This window comes from Podarcis bocagei, assembly GCF_964188305.1.
Source record: "Podarcis bocagei genome assembly, chromosome: 17".
NCBI lineage: Eukaryota > Metazoa > Chordata > Lepidosauria > Squamata > Lacertidae > Podarcis > Podarcis bocagei.
In genome coordinates this window covers 18,324,143-18,351,009 of record NC_138143.1, presented here as the reverse complement: position 1 = coordinate 18,351,009, position 26,867 = coordinate 18,324,143, and the positions used below count along the sequence as shown (strand labels likewise).

General features: G+C 45.4%; 1 protein-coding gene across 10 annotated transcripts in view; it reads left to right on the top strand.

Annotated features, from left to right (window-relative positions):
• ELAVL2 (ELAV like RNA binding protein 2) overlaps nt 1-26,867 on the top strand; it is a 161,128-nt gene that overhangs the window by 35,434 nt on the left and 98,827 nt on the right. The gene's annotated exons all lie outside the window — the stretch shown is intronic.

Genomic DNA, 26,867 nt, shown 5'->3' with positions numbered 1-26,867 from the left:
GGATTTCGTGTGAACGTGTGGCTTCTGGGAGTGCCAGAGTTGTAAGCTGGTATGCAAACCAGAGGGCATGTGTTCATTTGCACATATTCCAGGAAGGGCTGTAAATCTTTGGTAAGAGTGCATGCTTTGCACGTGGAAAATCCCAGGTCTAACCCCTTTGCAACTTCCAAGTAGGACTGGAAGCTCTTGCCAGAAATTCTGCAGAGCTGGTGCCAGTTATTGTAGAGAAAGAAAACCAATAGTCTCCACTTTGTGAAAGGCAGCATTCTCTGTACGTGCAGAATTCCTGATTCTCCCCCCTTTCAGAATGCTGTGTTGGCATTACAGTATGTGGAGACCAAGTATTTCAGATTTCCAGAATTTTATATATATATATATTCATCAGCACGTTGGGCAAAGCTGGAATGAGAGCTCAAGGAGGTGCACTCTAAACTTCAAAGAGGAGGCTGTAGCCGGTCAGATTGCACTCTTGTGTGAACAGTTCTCTGCGTGCCGCCCCATAGGCCCTTTGCAACAACTTAATGATTATTATTTTTTGCTATCGGGAATCAAAGCAAAGCAGCTAATAGTCAACATTAGCTATTATTAACTGCTGTTTGACTCAGAACCTTGAGGATGAAGCTGTTTAATGTATTCAGTGCAATTCTTAATGACATTAAGGTTGCAACCTTGAGCTTGGAGATAAGCGTCAGTGGGGCTTCCTTCTGAGGAGATGCTTGAAAAATCCCAAGTCATCCTAGTGCTTGTCGTGCTCGCCGATCACAATATTGAAAGTCAGGAGCAGGTTTAAAATTCTGTGTGCAGATTTTTCCTTCCATCAAAAGACTTGGGTATTCTTTTAAAATAAGAGCTGAATGTTCGGGGGGGGGGAGTTTTTCCCCCTTTTTCTTTCAGGTAGAGGCAAATTCTCCCTGTGCGTGTGGCTGCACACATTTGCTTCTAGAGAGGCAAGTGTACTATTCCTATGTGCCATCTTGCTGAAATTACTCCAGAAATCCACATTGACTTTCAGTCCTTACTGATGTTAGAAGGAATCTCTTGCTAAAGGCTGCAGATGCAGAGCTTTAATTTCCTTTTAGGGGGAAATTATTGTAGTTAGACCTTTTGAGACTGGGGCTTTCTCAGGTCTTCTGGTTTGGGTATGGGAAATATGCAGGTTTCTTTCAGTACAGCTGAAAACCATTCAGCATAATTGGAAGTAGAGTTCAGGAGAGGCAGAGGGCTTAAGATCACAAAGAGATGAGGTTTGCTAGAGTCTTGGATTGGAGGCAATATTTGAGTGAACGCGCTTGCATGGGAAAGATAGTGTCTTCTCAAGTCTGCAGGAGGACTGTGTTTAAATGCTTGGCCACAAAACTGGTGGTGTCCTTTCCAAAACTGAATAGCTAATGGGGCGTATTCTAAAGTCAAGTTCTGTTGATCTGAATTGACATTGTTCGTTAGCTCCGGAGAACAGCTTGCCAAAAGTTTTGGAGAACAACTTCACCTTCCTTCCTCATTTGCCTTTCTGGCTGGGGCTTAAATTTCATTGAAAGCAGTGAGGATTATTTAGCATCCGTCAGATTGTGCAGCTGATGAGGCAAGTCTTCTTTAAAGCACCACTCTTCCTCTATGACAGCAACATCTGATCATCCAGATGTTCCTGGACTACAGCTCTTGACCGTAGCTGGCATATCCAATAGCCAGGGGTGCTGGGAGTTGCTCAGTAACAGCTGGAAGCCCAAAGGTCTTCATGCCTGTTCTTGGCTAACTGGTAAGAAATGGTAGTCGGGGATGAATGTGAAAACACACCCACCCACCCAAACTTTTATGTCACATCTGCTTCTCTCGTGACACGTAGCACACTTCCATTAAATTTATATCACTTCAGCCAGCATATTTCCCTCAGGATAGACTTCCTCTGTAGTTTTAAATTAGGAGTGGGAAACTTGGGCCTTGAAGATGTTTCTGGATTCGAATTTGAACCGCCCATTGGCCAGGCTGGCAGCGACTGATGAGTCTGACAACATCTGGTGGGCCACACATTCCCCATCATTGCTTTAAATCGTATAGTAATTCTTTGCAAGGGGAGGGATATTCCTGGAAATCTGGACTCTCATTTCCTACAAACTTTGGCATTGGAGCAGTGTTTCCCAAACTTAGGTTTCCAGCTGTTTTTTGGACTACAACTGCCATCATCCCTAGCTAGCAGGACCAGTGGCCACGGATGATGGGGATTGTAGTCCAAAAACAGCTGGAGATCTAAGTTTGGGAAAAGCTGATCTAGTGTGCAGAAGAGTACCGTATTTTTCGCCCTATAGGACGCACCGGCCCATAGGACGCACCAAGTTTTTTGGGGGGGAAATCAAGGAAAAAAAATTTATTTCCCCCCCAGGTTTGCGCAGCCATCCCCAAGCTAGAAGAGAGAGACAGAGCGCTCCATCTCCCTCTTCTGCCTTCAGGGACAGCATCTCTAGCCTCCGTGGGGCAGCGGCTTGCCCCGCTGTCCCCCAGCTTATGGGGCTGGCGATGGGGAGAAGCAAGCTTGCTTCTCCCCCCCCCCCCCAGCCTCCAGATCAGGTCCGGGAATAGCGGGGTGGCGGCGCTCCGCCTCCCCGCTATCCCCTGAGCTTGTGGGGCTGGCGGGGGGGGGGAGAAGCAAGCTTGATCCCCCCAGCCTTCAGATCAGGTCACGGAATAGCGGGGTGGCGGCGCTGCGCCTCCCTGCTATCCCCCGAGCTTATGGGCTGCAGGCTGCTGCCTGCAAGCCTTGCGACCCCGCAGGACCTCGCGCCGGGATCCGGGGGGTGGCACGGAGCTGCAGGAAGCCCTGGAGCGCAGGCAGCTCCGCGCCACCCTCCGGAGCTCCGCGCAGCTTCGCGCCGGGATCGGGAGGGTGGCGCGGAGCTGTAAGAAGCCCTGGAGCACAGGCAGCTCCGCGCCACCCTCCGGAGCCCCGCGCAGCTTCGCGCCGGGATCGGGAGGGTGGCGCGGAGGTGCCTGTGCTCCAGGGCTTCTTGCAGCTCCGCGCCACCCTCTGGAGCCCCGCGCAGCTCCGCGCCGGGATCGGGAGGGTGGCGCGGAGCTGCAAGAAGCCCTGGAGCACAGGCAGCTCCCCACCACCCTCCGGAGCTCCGCGCAGCTTCGCGCCGGGATCGGGAGGGTGGCGCGGAGCTGCAAGAAGCCCTGGAGCGCAGGCAGCTCCGCCGGAGCCCCGCGCAGCTTCGCGCCGGGATCGGGAGGGTGGCGCGGAGCTGCAAGAAGCCCTGGAGCGCAGGCAGCTCCGCGCCACCCTCCAGAGCCCTGCGCAGCTTCGCGCCGGGATCGGGAGGGTGGCGCGGAGCTGCAAGAAGCCCTGGAGCGCAGGCAGCTCCGCCGGAGCCCCGCGCAGCTTCGCGCCGGGATCGGGAGGGTGGCGCGGAGCTGCAAGAAGCCCTGGAGCGCAGGCAGCTCCGCGCCGCCCTCCGGAGCCCCGCGCAGCTTCGCGCCGGGATCGGGAGGGTGGCGCGGAGCTGCAAGAAGCCCTGGAGCGCAGGCAGCTCCGCGCCACCCTCCAGAGCCCTGCGCAGCTTCGCGCCGGGATCGGGAGGGTGGCGCGGAGCTGCAAGAAGCCCTGGAGCGCAGGCAGCTCCCCGCCACCCTCCGGAGCTCCGCGCAGCTTCGCGCCGGGATCGGGAGGGTGGCGCGGAGCTGCAAGAAGCCCTGGAGCACAGGCAGCTCCGCGCCACCCTCCAGAGCCCTGCGCAGCTTCGCGCCGGGATCGGGAGGGTGGCGCGGAGCTGCAAGAAGCCCTGGAGCGCAGGCAGCTCCGCGCCACCCTCCGGAGCTCCGCGCAGCTTTGCGCTGGTATCCGGAGGGTGGCGCGGAGCTGCAAGAAGCCCGGGAAAGCCTGCATTCGCCCCATAGGACGCACACACATTTCCCCCTCATTTTTGGAGGGGGAAAAGTGCGTCCTATAGGGCGAAAAATACGGTAACTTTAGCCAGTTTATTAGGGTTTCATAATTTTATATTGCAAAAAAATCCCCTCAAACTGCTTTGTCGCGGTCAACGCTTGCTGTTTAAACCATCCCATCATGTATCTTTGATTTTAGGAAAGTGGTGGTATAAGAGTATTTATATTGAGCAGTGTTCACAGCATTTGAGCTGCTAAAGGTCAAACTCTGAGCAAGCTCCAGAACCGGGTTTCATTACTGGTTGCTTGCAAGACCGAAATTCAGCCCAGCACCGTGCATTGGGAGTCTTCCAGGAAATGTTGTTTTCTGCCGCCTGTGGGCGGTATTGTCAAGCTGGCAGACCACAGTGTTTAAGGTTGGAGGGTTGCGTTTGGCCTGCTCTGCAAGCAAGATTATGGAGTGCGGCTTGCATTTCAAGTAAGAAGGGGAACCTTTCGAATGGCAAGTCCTGTAAGAAAGGCTCTCTTCTGTTGGTAAGAGGCATCGTAAGCAGAGCTACTGACACAATTTATGGGATGCCTTCAAGCCGGAACTCGATTCCAGCACTTCTCAGGTGGGTGCCATTGCCATTATAAGAGAACAAGGGGTGAGTTCTGGCACCTCTTTTTCTAGAAAAATAGCACTTGGGTGCCTGTATAAAGTAATCTGAGCTTGCTTTCATAATTAACCGTAATGTACAAGCGAGAGCATGATGAGTAATGTGTCAATTTGCAGAGCCAGAGGAATGGAATCTTTATTTTCCCAATATAAATGGGGAAATAGCCGGTTGACATCTTCTTTTGCCTTTCAACTGGTTGAAGCAAGTGGCTCAACTTTGTTAACGTCTACTGCTGAGAGTTTGACTCATTACCCTCAACCACTCCTACAGCCTTGCTTTAGAGAAATGAATCACAGAGGAGAGGTTATTGGCTTGGCAGTGAGCAGAAATTGAAAATGCCACGTTGCAAAGAAAGCAAGCAGTCGGAGCTGGATTTGAAGAGGAGGAAATTGCCAGTAGACACAAATCTGCCTTCTGCCCACACCAAGCCTGTATTACTAAAATTAAGGTGGACCTTTGGCTCTCAGAGAAGAGGTAGAGAATAGAGGCAGATAATTCAAAGGGGGGGGGGAGGAACTTGTGTGTCTGTTTAAGTGCAACATGGGGACTTAATACATATGGGGAACAGGACAAGGAATTGAAAGTTCCCAAGGTTATGTACACAGAAACCTTGAACTGATAAGATCTGCCCCTGAAACGAAGCAGTAACTCCAGTTTGCGAGCTGCCAAACTTTTATTCATGCACAAAAAGTTGCATTCCATTTGCAAAGCTGAACCAGAATTGGTCATCTTGGTGTTCTGGTGAACCCAGTGCCTTTTGCTCTGTTTGCCTATTGGACAATCTCCGGGTACTTTGCTGCGGATTCAGGCCCAGATTCTGACTCCCAGTTGTTTTAAAACAACGCCTGTCAAAATGACCCCTTTCCTCACAAGTTGTGCTTCTGAAATTAAGAAAGGTTGAGGCTCAGTATTCAACACAAATTCCCGAGCTCTGAATTCTTAAGCGTGTCTTTTGCCGCTGACTGTGTTTTGGGGTTCTAGTAAAACAAGAAACCTCAAAGTGTATCCCACAAACCTGAAGTATGTGCCTCTACCCTGTTTCTGGGATTCAAATACAGTCATACCTCTAGTTATGTACCGCTCTGGTTCCGTAACTTTCAGGTTATGAACGCAGCAAACCTGGAAGTGTTTACTTCTGGGTTCACTGCACGCGCAGAAGCGATCTGCGCGCTTCGCACATGTGCAGAAGCGATACGTGCGCTTTGTGCATGCGCAGTAGTGACACTCTACTTTTCAGGGTGCGAACGGCACCCTGGAACGGATCACGTTCGTAAGTAGAGTTACCACTGTAATAGTTTACTGGCAGCAGGAGCATTCCCAAGCAGCTTAAAATGAATGGTATGTTTATGTTTCGGATAGCAGAAGTGGTCAAAGGTGAAATTTAAAACAAAAACTGAGAACACCAGCAAACTAAAATAAACAATATGAGGTGATTGGTAATGGGTATTTAACTTCATTTCTGTCATATTATCCCCCTCCGCCCAGCTAAAAAAATAAAACCAAGAAAGGATTAATATAAAGGGAATATAACAGAACGATGACTTTTACTTAGGAGGAAATCTTCCTTAGAAAAAAAAGAAATGCATTTTGGACTTTGGGGGCGATGAAGTATGAATATTTGTCCTCTTCAGTTGGTAGAGTGTGAGATTCTTAATCTCAGGATAGTAGGTTCGAGACCCACATTAGGCAAAAAATTCCTGTATTGTAGGGGGTTGGACTAAATGACCCTCATGGTTCCTTACAGCTCTTCAATTCATATTTTACTATCCTCCTTTCCCCCATACAGTGGTACCTCGGGTTAAGTACTTAATTTGTTCTGGAGGTCCGTTCTTAACCTGAAACTGTTCTTAACCTGAAGCGCCACTTTAGCTAATGGGGCCTCCTGCTGCGGCCGTGCTGCCAGAGCACGATTTCTGTTCTCATCCTGAAGCAAAGTTCTTAACCCGAGGTAATATTTCTGGGTTAGCGGAGTCTGTAACCTGAAGCGTATGTGTCAGGGGTTCAGGAGCAGAGGCAAGGGCAAGGGAGGAAACAGAGAGCGAGGGGGAGGAGGCAGAAGAAAAGATGAGTGATGACGACGACCCGAGATCTCCGAGTCTTTCCAGTGAATCAGAAGATTCACAGAAAGGAGCACCAGTGGTCAGGGCAAGGGGGGAGCCTAGGGGGACACCCCAGGAAGATAGGGCCAGAGGGGACTCCAAGGAGAGCAGTTGGAAATCGGGACCAGCGTCACAGCCAGAGAGCAGGGAAGAGGAAGAGCGCCAGAGATCAAGCGCTGGCAGCTCGCAACAGGGGGGAGGGCACGAGTCAGGAGTGGCCACACCTCCATCGGGGAGCGAAGAAACGGTCAGACGGAAAGTGGAAGGTTGGGCGCGCGCGCCAAGTTCAAATGCACAGGAAAGTGACGCAGTAGGCAGCCAGGAAAGGGAGCCAGGTCCTAAAGCCCGGCGCAAGGAGACAGGGAGTTCCGGGGGGTCGGCGTCAGAAGAATCCCGGAAGGAAGAGACCCCGGGGGGCAGAGGGACCCAGAGGAGAGCAGTCAGGCGGAAAAGGTGGAGCAGGGCTAGGATATTAAGTTGGTGCACAAGGGGCGGAGACTCAGACGGAGCTTCGCCGATCTAGCCATTAGACGTAGAGTTGCACGCAGCAGCTTGGGAATGGAAACTATAACTCAATAAAGACTTTTACTTAATGACCGCTGGCTAGCGTGATCCTCTGTGAGCTAGGATCTTGAAGCAGCTCTGACAGTATGTAACCCGAGGTACCACTGCACTGGTTTTTAATGCGCCAGCGGCTTTTTTCTAAACATTGGTTTTATTGCGCAAAAGTTTAATTTTCGAATTGCTTCCACGTTTGTGTTTGAGCAACCATTTTAAATTTTAGCAAAACTGATCGACTTGCAGCTCAATCCAATGCATGAGTACTTGGAAGGTCTGTTAAATTCAAAGTCGTGTAAATGTGATTGCAGCTTTAGTGGCCAGTTAAGATCATCACACGATTGCTACTGTATTAGTCAAGGATAAAAAACAGATGGCGTTCAGATCTGCTCAGGACTGAATTTTTTGTGTTTGCAGTTATTCTGCAAGTGCCCCCCTGCATAATTAAGCATGGAATTTCCATTTATGCAGATGGGTGAGGATATATGCATTCTGTTGACAAAATGCATTTGGCCTTTTGCTGCACTCGGTGTGTTGTACACCAACTTGCCTGACAGCTGTGATGTGTGGTGTCCATACGATTTCAGATCTTTGCAAGATGAATGGAATGTTTGGAGGGGTGTGGGGGGGGAGAGAGGGTGGGACTATATGTGTAAATAGTTGAGTTGTGCAGGCAAACCTTTAAACAAAGATTGAGAGGCATCTGTTTCCAGTTTGAAAATAATAATAATAGTAAATTCACCCCTAGATCAAATGTGTTTCGAAGCTCTTGAGCAGATGGAGCGAAATACCTGAATGAAAAGGTATTTGCTTGTTAAGTAATCCTATGTCTAAAAGCCGAATGAATAGACTCCATTGGTGTTTCAGGTGTAAGTCAACTTCCTAGGTTGCTGCTTTTAATATTTCTCTGTGTGGCAAGTGAGATCAATTGTCAATGACCTTGAGGATGGAAAAGAGTTGTATTGTCATTTAAAGGGTTTGAAATACCCTTTAAATTTCCCCTTACAAAAGCCGTGTTGTAGATACACTTCAACTGATGTTTTCTTTTATGGTGATGCTTGTCAGCTGTAGTGGATTTGTGTGTGTGTTTAAAAAAGGCTTTTTATTCTGCTTCGGCACTGCAAAAAATTAGTCTTGAGTGAAGCCAGAAAGCCTGTTTTTTAAAAAATAAATAAATAAATAAATAAATAAATAAATAAAATGCCAATTGACATTTGAACAAGTCTCTCCTTTATTAGTCAGGTTTGTGTGTAATCTGTGGGTGGTACGCAGTTAAATCTTGCTCAGAGTAGACCAATTAAAGTTAATGGACCTAACATTGTCGTATTAATTTCAGTGGGCCAGCTCTGAGTAAAACACAGTTGAATACCACCCTATACCAAAAAAACTACAATAAAAAGCTCAATATTATGCAAATTAAAGACATGCACATAATTTTTACATTTTGCATAATTACATCAAACCCCCCCCCCCCCCCAGATATGGGGATAGGTAGTGTTGAAGGCAGCAAATCTCCATGCTTAACTGGGAGTTTTGCTCAGCATTCCCTTCCAAGTATTGCCTACATGAACTCTTAAATATATCTTCTCAACCCCAAGGGCTCTTCAAGGAAACGTGCAATTTTCAGGATGCTAAATTCCATGCCCAGCTCCACATTTCTCACACTTTGCTGTTTGTGTTATGCTCTGTGACTTTTGGTGCAAGCTCAGTTCTCTCTTGTGAAGCGGAAAGCTTCTGACATTCAGATAAATCCTGAGACTCTTGCCTGAAATTCGTAGTCTCCCTCATGAACTTCCTGTTACAATGAGCATTGAGACACATGGTATACTTTTTGTTTCCTCTTTGAAATGGCTCCTAAAAGCGTGTGACAAACTTGCCCAGGCCCAAGGCATGGTATTCCCCATTCCTCTTACGTTCTGCTTTGTTGTGAATGCAAAATAATTAGTTGTACTTCAGAATTTGCAGCCATACTGAGAAGGGAATTTCTCCTCCACAGTCTTTACCACCCATCGTAAAATATTGCATGCATATATGATCATGCTTTGCTGGATTGCCTGCTGAAGATTTTTTCTTTTGGCTTGCTTTGCTGATCTCTCCTGGTGAGAGAATCTGCAGTTGACAGATGGTTTTACTTGCATTTTAAATATCCATGGCTGTTTCTCTTCTCCCGGTGAATATTTTGTTTTCCGCAAATGGTTAAACTTTCTAGAGGTTAAGGTTTCTGTTCTGTATCATTGACAGCGATGACTATTCTTTGCTTTCTCTTGCTTGCCCTGGGCACAAATAAATACAGAGCTAGCTTTCTTGTGAGTTTTTAACATTGCATTAAGTATTACGGAAGAGGAACCCAAAACCGAATTTTGAATTCAGTTCTGTTCTTGTTCGGGGTGTGTGTGTGTGTGAATTATCTAGATTTCTGGTTGGAATGGCTGTGTGTTTATGTCACCAAGCTACTGAAGCAGAAAGTACCTTTTTAAGCGGACAACAATATTGTACCCCAAACATTTGTTTTAAAACAATGGAAGATGCGGTAGTTAAAAGCAGAACAAAAAAACCACATGGGTGTGCTGGAGAGCAGGGACTGATATTTTATCCCTTTCTGGAGAGAGAAATTGCCATTATGCTGCCAGTATTTGAAGATCATCCTATGCTACTAGCCCAGCAGGCGTTGTTGTCAAATTGCTGGGACTCCAGCATCTAATGGATTACAACTGGAGCTAGACTTCTGTAATATCTGCCAAATTACACAAACAGAAAGCAACTGCAGGCTTGCTATTCTGCCTTGCTCGACACAGATAGTTTTAGCAAGTAACGTCCAGGTTTGGCCTGCAATTTCTGAGCATGTATTCTTAGGAAGTAAGCTCTGTTGAGCTTGGGGAATGGGCAGCAGGGTTGGTTCTTAATAAATACGCTTAGGTTTCTGTGGCATTTGGCGAGGTGGTATTATTATTATTATTATTATTATTATTATTATTATTATTATTATTATTAAATTTCTATACTGCCCTTCATCTGAAGATCACAGGGCGGTTTGTATTATAAAAACACACAGTTTCCTGCAAGATTTTCATTTCAGCTCTTCAGACTCCGCAGTAGTGTTAATATAATCTGCGCCTTTTGTGGTGTGCAGCTGAGATTTTAAGTAGTCTTCAGGTGCGTTAATGCTATCCCAGACTAAAGAGAGGTTCGGCTAAAAAGCCACTTTGGGTATATAAAGCTCCAGAAAAGGTTTGGCAGACGTCTCCTAGGACCCTGTTCTGTTGGAAGATTCAGAACAGGCAAAGGAAGTGTGCACAGCACATTGTTAAAACTATGGTATTTGCTTCCACAATATATAGTGACTAAGCACTAAACTTGCTGGAAACTCGAAATGTGTCGCAGTGTAAGTGTATGGGAGCAACTGTAATAAAAAGTATTATTATTATTATTATTATTATTATTATTATTATTATTATTATTAATACCCCGCCCATCTGGCTGAGTTTCCTCAGCCACTCTGGGCGGCTTCCAATCAAGTGTTAAAAACAATACAGCATTCAATATTAAAAACTTCCCTAAACAGGACAGCCTTCAGATGTCTTTTAAAGAGAAGATAGCTGCTTATTTCCTTCACATCTGAAGGGAGGGCGTTCTACAGGGTGGGCGCCACTACTGAGAAGGCCCTCTGTCTGGTTCCCTGTAACCTCACTTCTCGTAATGAGGGAGCCGCCAGAAGGCCCTCGGCGCTGGACCTCAGTGTCCGGGCTGAAGGATGGGGGTGGAGACACTCCTTCAGGTATACTGGACTGAGGCCGTTTAGGGCTTTAAAGGTCAGCACCAACACTTTGAATTGTGCTTGGAAACCTACTGGGAGCCAATGCTGTTAAGTACAGAACCTAGTTACGGTCCTTGGAGTTCCTGTTTGTTTGCTTTAAAAAAAAACAAAAAACATTTGCTGGAATCCCAAAGGGCATTCCAACCCTCCTTAAGTCGGGGTTTCCCAAAATTAGGATGTATAAAATGTTTTGCTAATGCAGGGAAAAGTCAAAATATTTATCTTTCTAGCTTTTGTTGGGAGGGAAACATATTTAAATTGGACCCGCACTGGAGGAACTAGAACAGGCATCCCCAAACTCGGCCCTCCAGATGTTTTGGGACTACAACTCCCATCATCCCCAGCTAGCAGGAGCAGTGGTCAGGGATGATGAGAATTGTAGTCTCAAAACAGCGGGAGGGCCAAGTTTGGGAAATGCTGCTTTAGAGTGTTTCCTGCCCCCCCAAAAGCTTCCTGCCCCCCCAAAAGCTTCCTGCCCCCCCAAAAGCGATAGAGTTAGTTTGCATTGATTGAGTGTTTTGGCACTTAAGACCTTGATGTTGGGAACAGGGTACCTATGGCCATCACAGATGCCTCTGGATTTACAGTTTTTGCCCATCCCTGACCTTTGGCCACGTTGGCTGGGGTGGGAGTGCCAGCATTACCCATCCTTGCTTTTATGCTAAGTGAAAACAGCAAGGAGTCTTGCAGCGCCTTAAGCTAACACGTTTATTTTGGCATAAGCTTTTTTGAGCGCTCGCTTCATCAGACATATGATATAATCCCACATTGCCAGGCATATATGCACACATGGTGAGAGGATGGAGAGGCGTTGCGGGGGGGGGGGGGAGGGAGGCAGAGGAAAACAAAATGCAAAAACAGAAAGGAAGAACACAGTGATAAGTTAGTAACAGCAAATTAGTGACAATAAACCAGGCTGTGTTGCTGATAACACAAACATCCTGTAAAGTCTGTAATTTCAATTCAAGCGCCGGTGATAGATATTGTTTCTGTCCTTTTTGCATTTTGTTATCTGCTGGCCTCACCCCTCTCTGTTCTCCCTTCCCTTCTTCACCCCCCAATTTATAATTCTGTGTGTATAAATAATGCTTTCTGGTTTGGGATTTTACTTCATGTGAATTTTAGGTCTACAAAAGTCATAATAAATGTGTTAATCTTTAACACGCTGCAAAAGACTCTCTGTGCTGCAATGGGCTGACATGACTGCCCCTCTGGAAATTTATTTATGCTAAGCAGTGTTTGTGTTGCATGGGGCTGCCGTGGAAGTAATTACGGCTTACAAATGATTCCAATGGAAAACACTTTAATTTATAATTTTAATTATAACTTGGAATTCAGTTCTGCTCATCCTGCAGGCACATCCTTAAAATAGATCGATGGTTTTAGCACCAGGAGTGTGCAGGGTGTCCTGCAAATAAGAAAAAACAAAAGACAGAGATCCCTGTCCCAAGCAATTTGCAGACCAAATTGAAGAAGAAGAAAATGTGAAATGCCCAACGTTTGGTACTTTCGTTTCTGCGCTTTTTAAGGCACCCAGTGTGGCTGGGGCAACCCAGTCAGATGGGCAGGGTACAAATAATAAAATAATTATAATACTTAGAATTGGTATACTGCTATCAGGATTCTTACTAACTACATTTATTTACTTGGAAGAAAGTCCCATTGATTTCCATAGGACTTGCTCCCTGAAAAGCTGCATAGAATTGCCGTCTCCATAGTTTAGTCGCCAGCAGCAAATTCTTGAATGCATGGCAGCTACTGTATTAAAATGGCCTAGGGACACCCCCCCCCCCGGTACAATATTGCAGTTGTGAAAACACATTCTGGAAGTATGGAAACCACCTGAAATTTCCAGACACTTCCTTTTTAAACACGCACACACAAACATATATATATAGTCATTTTTATTCAATTTTCAAAAAATATAAATATGCAACAAAAAACAGTACAGAATCCAAATATCGAGATTACTCTGAATCTCCTGGCTTCCCCCATCCCTTCCCTGGGTTCTTTTAGTTCTGTTTTCAAGTGCATATTAATACTTCTCCAATTTTTCATCTTCCTAAGTTACCTATACATTCTGTTACATTACAAGTATATTTAAAATCCTGCTAATATTTTGACCTGCTTACAATGATTTTGTATATACATTATAAGCAGAGATCTCCAGGCTCTTAAGCTGTAGTCAGGCTTGGGCTACAATAGGCCTAGGCAAACTCGGCCCTCCAGATGTTTTGGGACTACAGCTCCCATCATCCCTGACCACAGGTCCTGTTAGCTGGGGATGGTGGGAGTTGTAGTCCCAAAACATCTGGAGGGCCGAGTTTGCCTATGCCTGGGCTACAACCAAGTACCTCAAATAATTTTTGGCTAAGAGATACGATATGCATACTTAGAAATTAAGTTGCATGGATTTCAATAAGATGCCTGCTGAAAATGAAGGTGTCATTTCCTGTTTATGTAACTTCATGCTAGTCCTATCCATTAGAGGGGCCATGGACCGGCTGGATTCTGAGGGGTGGGGGTGGAGGAGACGCCAGCTTGGGAACCCCCCAAGGGAAGAGGTCTCAGAGCCCAAGGGATTGGTGGTGGGACGATGACGAAGGAGAAGAGAGCAGCTCAGACTAATACTAATAATACCCCACCCATCTCTGGGTGGCTTCCAGCAAAATATAAAAGCATAATAAAACATCAAACATATATAAACTTCCTGATACAGGGCTGCGTTAGGGGGCTGATGTCTGAGCATGTGATGGAACAGTGCAATGCATTAACACATGAGACGACTTCCATTGACCTGTTTCTAACCTGAGTATCGGATCTGTTTAAGCATCATGGACCGGCTGGATGCTGTGAGGTGGGTGGGGGGCATCAGCTGGAGAACCCCCAAGAGAAGAAGGCTCAGAGCCCTGGGGAGTAATAGTGGGATGATGATGATGAGGGAGAAGAGGGAGCAGAAGGAGGAGGTGTTGGAAGTGGAAGGGGAGAACAGGGTTTAGTGAGCAGGAAGAGGCTGGGGCAGAGAGCAGTCCAGAATAGAGGCAGGAGAGGAGGAGGAGGAGGAGGAGGGATCAAGAGGCACAGATGAGCTAGGATGCAAGAGAAGCTGGGAGGTCTCCCCCTCCTACTGTGACCATCTCCCACCCCCCAACCCGGTCTCACAGAACAAGAAGAGGTATGAAGAGGGCAGAGCCAAAGACAGATGCTTCAACAGAGTCTTGGATTTCCTGGGAAGGCAGGGACCTTCATTCCCCACAACTGCCTCATAGGGGCTGCAATAATAATAATAATAATAATAATAATAATAATAATAATAATAATAATAATAATAATAATTTTATTATTTCTACCACGCCCATCTGGCTGGGTTTCCCCAGGCACTCTGGGCAGCTTCCAACAGAACATTAAAAACAGCATAAAACTTCAAACATTAAAAACTTCTCTAAACAGGGCTGCCTTCAGATGTCTTCTAAAAGTCTGGTAGTAGTAGTTCTCTTTGACATTTGGTGGGAGGGCGTTTCACAGGGCAGGTGCCACTACCGAGAAGGCCCTCTGCCTGGTTCCCTGTAACTTTGCTTCTCGTAGTGAGGGAACCGCCAGAAGGCCCTCGGTGCTGGACCTCAGTGTCCGGGCTGAACGATGGTGGAGACGCTCCTTCAGGTCTACTGGGCCGAGGTCTTTTAGGACTTTAAAGGTCAGCACCAACACTTTGAATTGTTCTCGGAAACGTACTATAATTGTCTTTAAAGTGTCTTCAGAAGTACTTAAAAAACCCCACACATATGAAATATTTTTTTCTTGTAAAATGAGTAAAGCATTTTGATGTGAACAATTTTTTTTAAAAAAATATGCTTTTATGCAAGCTGGTTTAGTATTAGGGAATGGACATTTACTTGGAGATTAACGTGCTTGTATAAGGCAGTGTTCTCATGCATGCAGGGCTAGGAGTTGGCTGGAACGCTCTGTAGGATGTTAGTATATTAATACATTTCGGAACCAGCTTTTTCTCTTGAAAAACACTTCGGTTGTTCTGACGAATGTGTCCTTGAGCATTTGGTGCTGGGTTTGTAGCACACTGATGTGCTTATATACTTACTGCATGTATAGCTAGAGGGTTCTGAAATTGTCTTTAGTGCAGCAGCCCCAAGATGACATCTTTGAGTCGCTTGCTGTTTATAGTGTCATGAGATTGCAGAGAAGGAAGCACAGAATAGTGTGTGGGTGCTCAGAATGAAACCCTGGGACAGGATTGGATGCCGCTGTGCCAAGAGAAACCAGAAGAACATTGTAGGATGGAATAAATTAGCTTAATGTTTTACCAAGAGTGCAAACCGCAAAGAATAGTATCAAAAGTTGATTTGACCATGTGCATTGTGTTGCATTTCAAACCCAAGTGAAGATTGTGTGCCTTATAGTGGTGAACATTGGAACTTCAAGGGGCATTTTGGACAGTTTTGTGGAAGAAGCTTCTAGTTCAGGCATCCCCAAACTCGGCCCTCCAGATGTTTCGGGACTGCAGCTCCCATCATCCCTGACCACTAGTCCTGTTAGCTAGGGATGATGGGAGTTGTAGTCCCAAAACATCTGGAGAGCCGAGTTTGGGGTTCCTTTTCTAGTTCCTCCAGTGGGGTCCAATTTAAACATGTTTTGCTTGCAGAAAGCTAGGAAGATAAATATTTTTACTTTTCCCAGCATTAGCAAAACATTTTATATGTCCTAATTGCAAGGCGGAGAAGGATATTTAAGACTTGATTTGCTTTTTTCTATATGTGCAATTCACTGTAAATTTTGAACCCGCAACCATAATCAATTAAAAGGTAGGAGGCGGGTATTCTATAATCAGGGACGCGGACTTATAAAAAATATTGGGGGGGCCCGGGAAAGCTCATGAATAATAAATAAGCTCATGAATATGCAAATAAAGTGGCGCCGCCTCCTCGTGAGCGAATAGGGGAGAGCGTGCTGCGCCTATTAATCAACTCCGGAGCGGAAATTGGGTGGAGCTTTTGCTCGGGAGGGAGGGCAGGAGGCATGCAGCCCGACCCTGTGCATTTTGGGCTGAGGGAGGGGCGGCGATGGCGCTCTGCTGGAGGGGCGCCGGAGATTATTGGGGGGGCGGAGCCCCCCCAAACGAATTTTTGAGGGGGCTCGGGCCCCCTCAAGCCCCATGGAGTCGGCGCCTATGTCTATAATTTTATCAAGTATTCCCCCCCCCCCCGAGTCTGAAATGCACAGTGGGCTCATATTAACAGCTTGCACCTGCCATTAACTTGCAACTAACGTAATAATGGATTCCCTTGCCATTTTCAACAACCTTTTTGTAATCTGTCTAATCAAGGGCGTACAAAATTCCAGTCTCTAAAATTTTCCGTTAGAAAAGCCTCACAGTTTTTCTGTATTGAATTTTTTTTTTCTTATAGCAGTTTGGGGAGAGGAAATGGAAAGAATCTACTGAAGTCCTTTTACCATGCCCATGTCAAGGACTGAAGTTAAAAGTACTTTGAAAAGTGATGCATCTGCAGTGTCATCAAGCTGATAATAAAAGCAGAACATTCTTTTATATTCAAGAATGGCAAGCAAATTTCCATCTCTCATTGGCACCACGCTTCAATATTTTCGGCTCTCCCTCACAGTAGAGAGTGTGGCGCAGTCCTGTGCATCTAGGCTGCTTAAATGCAAAAGACAAGCAGGAATAAAACCTACTGAAAAAGAGTCGTGCATTTAAATGTGCAAAAGGCGGCTCGCAATCTCAGCAAAAGGTTTAATCACTGAGGGGTCTCTGTGGTCAGTCTAGCCTGTTGTGAGGAAACAGGGACTTCTCTGCCAAGTTTTTATCACTCCTCCAACAAACGTCTCATGGCCACAGATTCCTCGTCTCTGGGTGAAAGTTTCTAAACACTTTTAAAAAAGCAGCCCTTCGCAGAGCGTGCTAGTCAAAATAAAAACGCATTTGGGTTATCCAGTGATTAAATTGTAAGTTTAGTAATTGGTTTTTGCATCCCTCCCCCCCCCCTTTTGGGCTCATTTTTGGAGTATAGCCTCTTAAGCGAGACAATTTCATTGGAGCCCATGATGAGGGATTTCAGCTGTCCTGTTGGGCTTGGGAATTTTGGTTTGGTTTGCATTCAGTCATAATTAAAATCAAATAATAGGAACAAGCAGCGTAGTTCATGCTGCTCATGACCAGTGCTGGAATTTCGCCAGGCGCTTTTTGCACATGGCTATAGGCCACTTGTGACCAGGTGAAGATGCTCAGACGCCAGGATGACGACTCCACCATCTGGAGGTCCATCCTTAGATCTCGACTGTTTTCACACACTAGCAACACATCCTGTAGATTTTTTTCCATTATATTTTGTCTGAACAATCAGAATGAATTTCAGGAAACAAAAAGTCATACTGAAAAATACAACTTTTGAGCTGCCTGGCCTCCAAAATGGCAACTTGGGCATTCTGTTTTGGCGACTGGCAGCCATTTGGTGCCTAGCTTATACAGTGGTACCTCGGGTTAAGTACTTAATTCGTTCCGGAGGTCCATTCTTAACCTGAAACTGTTCTTAACCTGAAGCACCACTTTAGCTAATGGGGCCTCCTGCTGCTGTTGCACCGCAGGAGCCCAATTTCTCTTCTCATCCTGAAGCAAAGTTCTTAACCTGGGGTAATATTTCTGGGTTAGTGGAGTCTGTAACCTGAAGCGTCTGTAACCTGAAGCGTATGTAACCTGAAGCGTATGTAACCCGAGGTACCACTGTATATCTAGAGTTTCTAACACTGCTTATGATGATAGAAAAGTACTATTTTCAAGTGTGGCAGCTGCACTTAGTTGCTGCGGATAATAACTGCTAGTAGACCTATCCTCCAGATACTTGTTTAAACCTCTCCTAAACCCATCTAAACATGACCATATCCCGTGGCAGTGAACTTGACAAATGCATGTTTTGAGAAATTCTTCCCTTTTGTCCTTGGTGTGAAATACTGTAGTTCATTGGGTAACCGTGAGCTCTGTCATGAGAGAGGATTCTCCCTGCCTGTTCCCTCGGTGCTATTCAAAATTTCACACATCTTGCCCCCCTTCCCCAAGAAAACCTAAAAAAGGACCAAAACACTTTCCAACTTTCCTTGAAAAGGAAAGTTTTCTTTCTCAGACAGGGTGATCAGAGACAACATTGAAAAATACAACCTTAATAATAATAATAATTTATTTATATGGCACCCAACTGACTGGTTTTCCCCAGCCACTCTGGGCGGTTTCCAACAAATTAAAACACAATACAACATCAAACATTAGGAACTTACTCAAAAGGAAGCCCCGCTCATCTCAATGGGACTTAAGTTTTGTCCACATTTCCGCCTGTGGTGTGCTTCGAAAGTACGGGTCTGACCAGTCACCATCCTTTGCTCCTTTCCAAGGGAAAACTTGCTCTTTAGCGATAAAGGTAAAGGGACGCCTGACCATTAGGTCCAGTCATAGAATCATAGAATCATAGAGTTGGAAGAGACCACAAGGGCCATCGAGTCCAACCCCCTGCCAAGCAGGAAACACCATCAGAGCACTCCTGACATATGGTTGTCAAGCCTCTGCTTAAAGACCTCCAAAGAAGGAGACTCCACCACACTCCTTGGCAGCATCTCCTCGTGGCCGACTCTGGGGTTGCGGCACTCATCTTGCTTTACTGGCCAAGGGAGCCGGCGTACAGCTTCCGGGTCATGTGGCCAGCATGACTAAGACGCTTCTGGCGAACCAGAGCAGCGCACAAAAACGCCGTTTACCTTCCCGACGGAGTGGTACCTATTTATCTATTTATCTACTTGCAATCTGACGTGCTTTCAAACTGCTAGGTTGTCAGGAGCAGGGACCGAGCAACGGGAGCTCACCCCGTTGCGGGGATTCGAACCGCTGATCTTCTGATCGGCAGGTCCTAGGCTCTGTGGTTTAACTCACAGCACCACCCGCGTCCCTTCTTTAGCGATAGTTTGGAACAAATGGCAATTGGTGGTGGCGGCAGGAGTCTGAATTGCCATTTGCTCTGCTTGAATGCCAAAAGAGCATTTTTCCCTGGGGTGGAAGCAACAGGACAAGAAGTGTTGATAAGCCCACACTCCCAGGCAAACATGCATGCAGTTTGAATTTAAGGCTTAATTTGGCATGTTTTATCTGGATTGAGTGCAGTAACGATGCAAACTTTTCGAAAAGCAAAGCAAAACCCTTCCTGTAGGGAAAGGATTATGTGTTCTATAGGGCTGAGCGATGTCTGGTTTTCAACGTTGTGATACATCGGCAGCAAAGCATCGCGATATACCGATATATCATGATGTTTGAAATAAGGATGTGTAACTATATAGAGGTGCATGGGGTGATGTTCTGGGAATTGCTGCTACTTAGGGGGTCCAAAACCTGATACATTTTTACTTGCCTTTAAAACACTATTACAATTGTTACTTTATAGTACGCAGCAACAGGGGCAGCAGGAATCAAGAGAAAAGCGATGGCTGGCTTCATGGTTTTTCCCATACCACAATTTTTTACATAGCACAAACACACATATCGCGATTTGCGATATATCGCCATGCCAAATATTATGAAACCGTTGCTACGATGTGGACTTCAGACTGATTTTTGCATGGTGTATTGATACATCATCCAGCCCAAGTGTCCTAAAATTGCTCTCTTTGCTTGCTTATTTATTTTCTCTACTTCTTAATATATTAAAAATACCTCTAAGCGGTATACAAAAAAATCCCAAGAAGAAACAACACACAACTTAAGCAAAACATTACAAAAACACACAGTTGCATATGAACATGTCACATTAATGCAAGGCGACTAATATATGCAAATCAACGTTGGTTCATTTTCTCTCAGAAACACCCTCCCTCTTAATCTCCCAGGTTCTCCTTCAGAGTCCATGCAAACTCTCAGCTCACCCACAAAAGTCTTGCAACAGGAAGAGTTTCTGGAAACGAGGCATCACCCTAATCTCTCACTCTAGACTTGCTTTTTACGGACAGGCGCAAGGTGCGTGGTTCTTCCTTCAGGATGCCTACTCAGGTGTCCCTTTAAAGGTGCAGTCTGCAAAACCAGTTCCACGTACACCAGGTTTGTTGGGTTTCCCGGGGGGGTTCAAAGGATGGGGAAAGCCCCCCCCCCAGCTCTTTCTTCACCCTCTCCTTCTCTTCTAGCTGCTTCTGAATTGAGTTATGTGCAAAGCCTCCCCTCCTGCCCTATGGCTACATTTGGGGTTAGGAAGCACAGTGAAAATCTGGGGACGGTACAGTGGTACCTGTAGTTGCATTCCTATTTCGTTACTGTTTTTCAGCTTACAAACGCAGCAAACCCGGAAGTAAAGACCCTGAAGTTCACCACACGCGCATGCACAGAAGCATTCCTTGCACATGCGCAAAAGTGATCTGTGTACTTCGCGCATGGGCTTGATTGCGCTGTGCACATGCGCGGAAGAGGCGCTCTAGTTGTGGACTTTTCGGGGTGCGGATGACACCCCAAAAATAATTAAGTCCACAACTAGAGGTGGTACTGTATCTGCTTGCCTTTGGCAAAGGACTCTTTGTGAGCCAGAGTTTGGCTTTCTGGCTTGTGCAGTTTCTGTCCCAAAGTTTTAATGCCTACTGATGTGGTTGATACCACTCCTTCGCTTTTTGCTCTCGGTATAAATACAGAATGAGACATGGAGGAAGCTATCCTCTCAATCGAGAGCTGACAAGTAGGTCTTGTGCAACCAGGCAACCCCGGTTCGGCTAGATTACATTGCTGAATTTGCACATTTTAGATGTGAGTGCTTAACTACTATAGTCGAATCTAGGAAGTCAAACTGAATCCGTTCCGGAAGTCCGTTCGACTTCCAAAACATTTGGAAACCAAGGCGCGGCTTCTGATTGGCTGCAGGAACTTCCTGCAGCCAATCGGATGCTGCGGAACCTCCGGCGGACATTCGGGTTCCAAACGGAACACTCACTTCCGGGTTTGCAGTGTTCGGGAGCCAAAACGTTCGACTTGCAAGGCATTCGACTTCCGAGGTACGACTGTATTCTTACTTCCACACCAGAAACATTGCCACTACTATGTAAATTTCTGTTAATTAAAACACCCACAGTAATATTTCAGTTGTGAAATAAACTAGTTTATTTTGTAATCATCAGGCATATTTTCATCAAAGACTTCTCCCTGAACCTTCCCAGTTTCTAACAATATACAGTCATACCTCTTCTTGCGAATGCTTCACGTTGCGTTTTTTCGGGTTAAGAATGCGGCAAACCTAGAAGTGTTTACTTCCGGGTTTCGCCGCACGTGCAGAAGTGCTCTATCACACTTTGCACATGCGCAGAAGCCCTGCTCTGGTTATGGACTTTTTGGGGTGCGAATGGCACCCCGGAACGGATCATGTCCGCAACCAGAGGTACCACTGTATTGTTGAAATACTTGGCAGAGTGTTGCTTAGTCTTTCAGTGGAGCTAAAGGATTTGGGTGTATCAGGAAGGGGGCTGGCAGTCTTTTTTTCTGCATGCACAAGTCTAAACATACAGATACTCTACACTTTGAATTAGATAAAGGTCGGCTCTGTTTATATTGGCTGGGAAAGTGCCTAGCGTTTTCCAAAAAAACAAAAAAACCCCACAGAGGTGCAGCTCTGCTTGTTTCTGAGACGTTCAGATTAATTCAGTACTTCCTTCCCTCGTAAAATGTGTTTGTCCCTTCCTTGCTTTCTGGTACAGCTGGTGGCAATAAGCAGCTTGAATGAACTAGGGAGACAGAGACGATGTATCCCTGAAAACGGCTAGTGGCTCTCACCCCCCAAAACTTTTTGTTCCAAGGTGGTTTTCTGGGGAAGTTGGATTAAACAAGCTGTTCTTACTAGATTAAAATCTGAAAGCCTAAATAGGGGAGAAATTGAGTAACAGGCAGGGTGGATAAAAATCAATAATTTTTTTAAAAAAATCAGATTTTTTAAATTATTTAAATCAGATTTTTAAAATTATTTAAATCTGATTTTTAAAATAAAGTGCTCTTGGAGGTAAAATTTTTCTAAAGATAGTTTTCTGCTTAAGTTACATTATAGTCCAAAGGCTTTTCATCAGGAAATAAGGATTTGTTTAAAGTTTTTCATGTGCTAAAACACAGCCCTAAGTTTGTTTGTTTTTAATCGTTCTACCACATCGGTTAACAAACATGAATACACTGCTATAATGTTATTGTTTTATTTAAATAAATTGTTGAAATTGTTATTAAAGAAATGATTATTTTTTCCTTCCAATAAAGTACAGCAGAAAAGCTGTCCAAATATGAACAATAATTTCATAATTATCTGCCTATGTATTTCTGATAGTATAACCAAATCAGTAGTTTTTGATATTTTGACAACACGAGTAGGACTGTATCCCGTTCTGGGTTCATGATTTGCATTTTGCTTTTAAATTCTGTCTCGAGTTTCCCTTTCTGCAATGTAGCAGGCAATGCGCCCTGGCCTTTAGGCCACAGGAAATTGCATCACTGTCCTCCAGGTCTCGCTTGCCGGGAACCGGCCGCCTAGAATTCCTCCAGTCATGGCACTGGTGATGCCACAAAACTCTGAGAATGTGTAAAAGCAAGAACACCTTGCTGTGAAAATCCACATGTCAACGTTGTGGTGTGATAGCCACCACAAAGCCAGATCCCCTCCTCCCAGCCAAATTCTACATTGCACTGATGGTTTAGGATTTTATTATCATTTACTTGATCTAAGGCTTCCCGTTTCATTGGCGCAAGGTGAGAACTAGCCTTACAATATAATAATAATTTATTATTTATACCCCGCCCATCTGACTGGGTCTCCCCAGCCACTCTGGGCGGCTTCCAACCAAGTATCAAAAACAATACGGTGTCAAACATTAAAAACCTCCCTAAACGGGGCTGCCTACAGGTGTCTTTTAAAAGTAAAATAGTTGTTTATTGCCTTGACAACTGGTGGGAGAGCGTTCCACAGGGCAGGCGCCACTACTGAGAAGCCCCTCTGCCTGGTTTCCTGTAACCTCACTTCTCGCACCGAGGGAACTGCCAGAAGGCCCTTGGTGCTGGACCTCAGTGTCTGGGCTAGACGATGGCGGTGGAGACGCTCCTTCAGGTCTACTGGACCGAGGCTGTTTAGGGCTTTAAAGGTCAGCACCAACACTTTGAATTGTACTCGGAAACATGCTGGGAGCCAATGAAGATCTTTCAAGACCAGTGTTATATGGCCTTGGCGGCCGCTCCCAGTCACCAGTCTAGCTGCCGCATTCTGGATTAATTGCAGTTTCTGAGTCACCTTCAAAGGTAGCCCCATGTAGAGCGCATTGCAGTAGTCCAAGCGGGAGATAACTAGAGCATGCACCACTCTGGCGAGACAGTCCGCAGGCAGGTAGGGTCTCAGCCTGCGTACCAGGTGGAGCTGGTAAACAGCTGCCCTGGACACAGCATTAACCTGCCTTGGGAAGAAAGAGCAGTGGCTCTTTCTCACCTCTCTTGCACCATATTTGAGTAGCAGCCATCACCTTACATTGGCAAGATGCCTCACTATAACATGCTGTATACTGGAGCGCTCCCAAGGCAAGTGCAAAAACTGGAGAGCCTTTCTGAAAAGCCTTCTTTGCGTTTGACCTTTTCAGAATGGTTTGAAGGTCTCTTTGCTTTTTCCCCAGTGGTGAGTGCTTTCCCCCTCTCCCTGAATTGCAGAGAACTGGGGAGAGCAGATGGGTGTATCTTCCTCAGTGCTGGAATCAACACAGGACTTAGGCAGGGGGTCTAATTTGTGTGGAAAGCTAACCGCATGGGCCTGAGTGCTCCCCCCCCCCATCCCTCTGACGTGGCTGTGAGAAAGAGATCAGGAGCTTTTGCTTCCATTTTCAAAGAACAGTGTTTTCGTTTGTGTGCTTGTTTTAACTTGGACAGTTTTTGGTTAATCTTGGCTTGTTCATTGAAACGAATATGAAGCTTTTGCCTTGGCGTAATATTGGCTGTAACGGCAGTTGATGAGAAGCAATGGAAAAAGGTAAAAGTAGAAAAGGGGGAACACGTATGACAACTGCTTGGGGTTTGGTTTGTCTGCTTGGGAGCTTGTCTGTGCATCTCAACATGGCTTTTGCACAGCATTCGAAATTCACCAGGTGCATTTTGTGACCAAGTGAGGATGCCTGGGCACCAGAATCAGACATCTCTACCACCTGGAGGTACATGCCTGGAGATCCTTGGCTCTGCACTGTTTTCTCTCACTCATACCACGCATCTGCTAGAATTCCATCCATCCTATTTTATTTGTACAGTCCAAACGGATTTCAGGTACCAAAAACGTTTGAGCTGCCTAGCCCCCAAATGGCAGCTAGGTATTCCCATTTTGGCGGCCGTAACCCTGGTTTAAGAAGCCATTTGGCACCTAGCTTATATATCTGAGTTTCCAACACCGCTTTTGTGGTTGACGCAGTGCAGGTGTGAGCATAAGCAGTGATTGGTGTGGTGCTGTAGGAGAGAGTTGTGCTGCCGCAGTTGTTGGCGTTTGTGCTTTCGTTGATAAAAGCTGAACTTGGTAAGAAGGAAGTTCATTTTGACTTCGGTTTTATGATATGTACTTGTGTTTGCTTCTCTTGTGTCAATGCACTCTTTTTATTTTCTTTCATGGTTGCATGAAAAAATAGTCAAACTTTCGAAACAACCCCCAGTCGAATATTTATTGTGTATGCCGGTAGTCTGGAACGAGCTCTTGCTTGATTTGATCCTGATAGAAATAAAATTCGCTTCCTTGAAAGGATAAAAGTGGAAGTCCTTGAAAGATGACCTTCTTTGCCCATCTATTCAACCTGCCACTTGAATGTTCAAGGGGATTGTGGAACCCCAATGAGTTGTGTGTCCAGAAGGCACCTGTCAACACAAACCAGCTCACAATATGCAAGACCCTTTGGGGTTAGCAGCAAATATTTGGCATCTTTTGTGTGTGGGGGGGGGGGACCAAAGTAGGTAAAATTGAGAACTGTGGTAATGGACATAAAGCATAATTGCAGGCTGAGTAATTACTTTGCGGGACTGTTTGAGCAGGTTACCCCAAGGCGGCAATTCGAAGATAATCACATTTTACTCTATAAGTACTAGCGAACCGAGAGCTCCATTCTGCCTCCTCCTTCCACCTGGGATTAATGTGATTAGACTTGAATCCAATTGGTGCCTTAAAATGTGGCTGAACAGTAGGCTTATCAGCAGCTACCTAAACCCATCTACATCACTTCATCTGATTTCCCATCTATAAAATGGGACTAAGGTTTTTTTCTTTTCTTTTTTGAACAGATAAGGATTGTAAAGCTCTGGCACCTAGAGGTTCATATGGTTGTTTTCAGAGTACTTTATAATCAGTGCTGGATTTCCGTATAAGCTAAACAAGCTATAGCTTAGGGCCCCGCTCTCTTGGGGGCCCCAAAAAAATTTAAAGGAAAAAAGCTGGATGTACATTTCCAAACTATAAGATAAAAAAATAAAACCTACATAAAACAACAGTGTTTTGTGTTGTGTAGGCTCCTAGGATGTAAGCCATGGGCCCCGTCTGTTAGCCTGCCCCCTAAAGTATCACTGGCTTGCTCATTTCTATGTATAGGGTGCCTACATTCTGCATGTGCAGATGGCTTGAGATACCTATTAGGTCCATAAATTAGCATATATCCAAAGGACAGCTGGACATAGAAAGGGCCCCATTACCTTCAGTAGCTTATGGCCTCATCAAACCTAAATCTGGCCCTGTTTTAACAGGTGCAGTGTTGCCCAGTGGCCTCGTTCATCTTTCTATGAGATGGTTTCTGGTACGTGGGACACGCAAAATCTGCTGGGATGGACCCTTTAGTTACAGGAAAGTTTTGGGCTCTTGTTTTCTGGCATGTTTATGAATGTCTGCATTACAAACTATTAATTAGTAACTGTTCACCATTTTAGTTTGCTCTGCCTTTTTTTTTTTTTTAATTAAAAAGCTGTCAACTTCAAATGTTAATTCACCAAAGTAGCTTCTCTTCAGTGGCTTTTGTTAGTGAGAAAGAAAAGTGATTTTCTAGTTGAAACTGTTTAGCGTGGATCAAAAGGGCAACTGCAGAGATGCTATTAATCTCTCCCCGCTGTATTCTTGGAACGCTTTCATGAAAGTTCTGCGTTCCAAAGTTCCAACCATGAAACAAAACTTGGGTTATCTATGCAGGGCAACTATGAAGTTAAATAATACCTACTCGCCTGCTCTCATCCGTGCAATACTTTTTTTCTATTAGGGTCAGCTAAAATAGCAGGCAAGCATTTTGAGCCCAGAACTCTTCAGGCTATATAAGCAGGGGGGATATATTATTATTATTCCAATTAATATTATTAAATATTATTTTACTCCTGAAGGCTTTATTCCACAAGTCAATACATGGTATAAACATAGATCAAGTTACCATTTACACACCTCAATAAGGTACATGGCTAGGAACAAGCTAACACAGAAATTCATCAGGTGTAGCTCCTGTTAACTGTAGCTCCATGATAAAGTGTACCTGTTGAGTTCATGGATGCAGACCTCAGTGTCTGGGCTGAAAAATGGGGGTGGAGATGCTCCTTCAGATATACAGGACCAAAGCTGTTATAGGGCTTTGAAGGTCAGCACCAAGACTTTGAATTGTGTTGACTTCACACCCAAATTTATTTTCCTTAATCATATATTGACATGATGCATCCTTGTTTTTAGCAACTAGTCTAAATGCCACAGGTGACAAGAAGTTTCATGCAAGCAGGTTAAAGGAGGGGAGGGGTTTTCTGTAGGCTCCTTAGGCCACCATGAGACGATGCCCACGATCCCTTGTTGGGCTGGCATTTCTGAAAATGGCTCCCCCATATGG